The sequence below is a fragment of the Oncorhynchus mykiss genome, chromosome 16 (assembly GCF_013265735.2).
Source record: "Oncorhynchus mykiss isolate Arlee chromosome 16, USDA_OmykA_1.1, whole genome shotgun sequence".
NCBI lineage: Eukaryota > Metazoa > Chordata > Actinopteri > Salmoniformes > Salmonidae > Oncorhynchus > Oncorhynchus mykiss.
The window spans coordinates 50747128-50752127 of record NC_048580.1 but is presented as its reverse complement, the minus strand read 5'-3'; the positions used below and the strand labels follow the sequence as shown (position 1 = coordinate 50752127).

Below are 5000 nucleotides of genomic sequence, written 5' to 3'. Positions count from 1 at the left end.
GAGAACAAGAGAGAGAGAGCAAGAGAGAGCGAGAGCGAGAGCGAGAGAACGAGAGTGAGAGAGACAGAGCGAGAGAGCGAGAGAGAGCGAGAGAGCGCGAGAGAAAGCGAGAGAGAGCGAGAGAGAGAGCGAGACAGAGCGAGAGAGAGCGAGAGAGAGAGCGAGAGAGAGTGAGAGAGAGCGAGACAGAGTGAGAGAGAGCGAGAGATAGAGCGCGAGAGAGTGAGAGAGCGAGAGAGCGCGAGAGAGAGCGAGAGCGCGAGCGAGTGAGAAAGAGCGAGAGAGAGCGTGAGAGAGCGAGAGAGCGCGCGAGAGAGAGCGAGAGTGAGAAAGCGAGAGAGCGAGTGAGAGCGAGAGAACAAGAGTGAGAGTGACAGAGCGAGAGACAGAGCGAGAGAGTGAGAGAGACAGAGCGAGAGAGCGAGAGCGCGAGAGAGAGTGAGAGAAAGAGAGAGAGAGAAAGCGCAAGAGAGCGAGAGAGTGAGAGAGAGCGAGTGAGCGACTGAGGGCGAGGGAGAGCGAGCGAGAGAGAGCGAGAGAGAGCGAGAGAGAGCGAGAGTGAGAGCGAGAGAGACAGAGCGAGAGAGACAGAGCGAGAGAGAGAGCGAGAGAGAGAGAGCGAGACAGAGCGAGACAGAGCGAGAGAGAGAGAGAGAGCGAGACAGAGCGAGAGAGAGCGAGAGAGAGAGAGCGAGAGCGAAATCAAATGGGAAATATATAGAAGAAAATTGTTTTTTTCCCAAACACAGTGTGTCTAAACTCTGGTGTCCAAACACCCAGCGCGCCCTAGACCTTCTAACTGAGGACCAACTAGGCTTACCTAGCCACATCATAATACACACAGGCACAAACGACCTGAGAGCACAGCAGGAAAGGGTGGCCACAGCACTGAAGGGAGTGATTGAAAAGGCTTCTTCTACTTTCCCCAACGCACAAGTGGTTATCTCCACCCTGCTACCACGAAAATACTTCCACCCTGCCACAATACAGCGGGTAAACGCAAGTATTTCCCGTGACTGTGCCTCAAAACCAAATGTTTTCCTGGCCCACCACTCCACCCTGGACAGCCACTATGACCAGGTCCACCTCTACAAGGCAGCAGTGCCCACCTTTGCCCAGACTCTAAAGGACAACGCTCTCAAACGTATCCCCAACACTTCACACAGGAGCAACAGATCAATAGACACCCCACCCAGACCAGCGAGACACCCTCCAAGACCTGCAGGACCCCCCCCCCCCCCCCCCCCTGGACCTACACATAGAGGACCCACGCCAAGAGGACTTACATCCAGACCACAGCACCCCCAGACACATCTACACCCCCACCCCAACCAATCAACACCCCCCCACGTCAACCATGACCACACCCCATTTAGGCCCCCTCAGACCTATGCCACTCCTGCCCACCCCATGTACCCCACCCCCGCAAAGAGGGCCTCAACATGGAAGTCCCACATTAGCCCAGGTAGTGAGCGGCAAACAGGCCCAACCCCCACTCTTACACACGCCCAAGACAATGGCATGTACCAGATGCTCAGCAGGCTCTGCTCACACTTACTGGCCTGAGACCAAACCACGACCAACAACATTGGACACTTTATGGAACAAAAAGCCTTCACTATATCATCCTGGAATATCCAAGGTCTGAGGTCATCTGCCTTTGGCCTAAAGAGCAGGAAACCGGACTTCACCAAAGAAATCGGTAATACAGACATTGTCATCCTGCAAGAAAACTGGTATAGAGGAGACGGGACTCACTGGTTGCCCTCTAGGTTACAGAGAGCTGGTAGTCCCATCCACCAAACTACCAGGTGTGAAACAGGGAAGGGACTCAGGGGGTATGCTAATTTGGTATAGAGCAGACCTAACTCACTCCATTAAATTAATCAAAACAGGAACATTTTACATTTGGCTAGAAATTCTAAAGGAAATGATCTTAACAGAGAAAAATGTCCTCCTGTGTGCTACCTATATCCCCCCACTAGAATCCCCATACTTTAATGAAGACAGCTTCTCCATCCTGGAGGGGGAAATCAATCATTTCCAGGCCCAGGGACATGTACTAGTCTGTGGCGACCTAAATGCCAGAACCGGACAAGAACCTGACACCCTCAGCACACAGGGGGACAAAGGTGACAGCATTCCCTCCCACATATGCCCCCCTAGGCACAACTATGACAACATAACCAACAAAAACGGGTCACAACTCCTGCAGCTCTGTCGCACGCTGGGTATGTACATAGTCAATAGTAGGCTTCGAGGGGACTCCTATGAGTCAGAGTCTCTCAGAGCGTTCCCAGTCAGCCCACTGACACCCCTATCAGACCACAGCAAAATCACAGTCTACTTGAACAGAGCAATACTCAATCATGAGGCATCAAAGCCAAAGGAAAAGAGTAACATTAAGAAATGCTATAGATGGAAGGAATGCAGTTTGGAAACCTACCAAAAAACAATTAGGCAACAACAAATTCAATCCCTTTTAGACAATTTCCTGGGTAAAACGTTCCACTGTAATAGGGAAGGTGTAAACTTGACAGTATATTTGACCTCTCAGCTTCCCTATCAAATCTAAAAGTCTCAAATAGAAAACCGAAGAAAATGAACAACAATGACAAATGGTTTGATGAAGAATGCAAAAATCTAAGAAAGAAATTGAGAAACCTGTCCAACCAAAAACATAGAGACCTGGAAAACCTGAGTCTACACCTTCACTATGTTGAATCACTAAAACAATACAGAAATACACTACGGAAAAAGAAGGAACAGCACGTCAGAAATAAGCTCAATGTAATTGAAGAATCCATAGACTCTAACCACTTCTGGGAAAATTGGAAAACACTAAACAAACAACAACACGAAGAATTATCTATCCAAAATGTTTGGGTAAACCACTTCTCCAATCTTTTTGGCTCTATAACAAAGAATAAAGAGAAAAAACATATACATGATCAAATACAAATCTTAGAATCAACTATTAAAGACTACCAGAACCCACTGGATTCTCCAATTACCTTGAATGAGTTACAGGACAAAATAAAAACCCTCCAACCCAAAAAGGCCTGTGGTGTTGATGGTATCCTTAATGAAATGATCAAATATACAGACAACAATTTCCAATTGGCTATACTAAAACTCTTTAACATCATCCTTAGCTCTGGCATCTTCCACAATATTTGGAACCAAGGACTGATCATCCCAATCCACAAAAGTGGAGACAAGTTTGACCCCAACAACTACCGTGGAATATGCGTCAACTGTAACCTTGGGAAAATCCTCTGCATTATCATTAACAGCAGACTCGCACATTTCCTCAATGAAAACAATGTACTGAGCAAATGTCAAATTGGCTTTTTACCAAATTACCGTACAACAGACCATGTATTCACCCTGCACACCCTAATTGACAACCAAACAAACCAAAACAAAGGCAAAGTCTTCTCATGCTTTGTTGATAAAAAAAAAAAACTTTGACTCAATTTGGCAAGAGGGTCTGCTATACAAACTGATATAAAGTGGTGTTGGGGGTAAAACATATGACATTATAAAATCCATGTACACAAACAACAAGTGTGCGGTTAAAATTTGCAAAAAACACACTAATTTCTTCACACAGGGTCGTGAGGTGAGACAGGGATGCAGCTTAAGCCCCACCCTCTTCAATACAGTGGGGCAAAAAAGTATTTAGTCAGCCACCAATTGTGCAAGTTCTCCCACTTAAAAAGATGAGCGAGGCCTGTAATTTTCATCATAGGTACACTTCAACTATGACAGACAAAATTAGAATAAAAAATCCAGAAAATCACATTGTAGGGTTTTAATGAATTTATTTGCAAATTATGGTGGAAAATAAGTATTTGGTCAATATCAAAAGTTTATCTCGATACTTTGTTATTTACCCTTTGTTGGCAATGACAGAGGTCAAACGTTTTCTGTAAGTCTTCACAAGGTTTTCACACACTGTTGCTGGTATTTTGGCCCATTTCTCCATGCAGATCTCCTCTAGAGCAGTGATGTTTTGGGGCTGTTGCTGGGCAACACGGACTTTCAACTCCCTCCAAAGATTTTCTATGGGGTTGAGATCTGGAGACTGGTTAGGCCACTGCAGGACCTTGAAATGCTTCTTACGAAGCCCCTCCTTCGTTGCCCGGGCGGTGTGTTTGGGATCATTGTCATGCTGAAAGACCCAGACACGTTTCATATTCAATGCCCTTGCTGATGGAAGGAGGTTTTCACTCAAAATCTCACGATACATGGCCCCATTCATTCTTTCCTTTACACGGATCAGTCGTCCTGGTCCCTTTGTAGAAAAACAGCCCCAAAGCATGATGTTTCCACCCCCATGCTTCACAGTAGGTATGGTGTTCTTTGGATGCAACTCAGCATTCTTTGTCCTCCAAACACAACGAGTTGAGTTTTTACCAAAAAGTTATATTTTGGTTTCATCTGACCATATGACATTCTCCCAATCTTCTTCTGGATCATACAAATGCTCTCTAGCAAACTTCAGACAGGCCTGGACATGTACTGGCTTAAGCAGGGGGACACGTCTGGCATGGCAGGATTTGAGTCCCTGGCGGCGTAGTGTGTTACTGATGGTAGGCTTTGTTACTTTGGTCCCAGCTCTCTGCAGGTCATTCACTAGGTCCCCCCGTGTGTTTCTGGGATTTTTGCTCACCGTTCTTGTGATAATTTTGACCCCACGGAGTGAGATCTTGCGTGGAGCCCCAGATCGAGGGAGATTATCAATGGTCTTGTATGTCTTCCATTTCCTAATAATTGCTCCCACAGTTGATTTCTTCAAACCAAGCTGCTTACCTATTGCAGATTCAGTCTTCCCAGCCTGGTGCAGGTCTAGAATTTTGTTTCTGGTGTCATTTGACAACTCTTTGGTCTTGGCCATAGTGGAGTTTGGAGTGTGACTGTTTGAGGTTGTGGACAGGTGTCTTTTATACTGATAACAAGTTCAAACAGGTGCCATTAATACAAGAAACGAGTGG

The 5000-nt window shown here is 46.2% G+C and overlaps 1 protein-coding gene across 2 annotated transcripts in view; it reads right to left on the bottom strand.

Moving 5' to 3' along the window:
* LOC110492210 (plexin-A1) overlaps positions 1-5000 on the bottom strand; it is a 305959-nt gene that overhangs the window by 44068 nt on the left and 256891 nt on the right. The gene's annotated exons all lie outside the window — the stretch shown is intronic.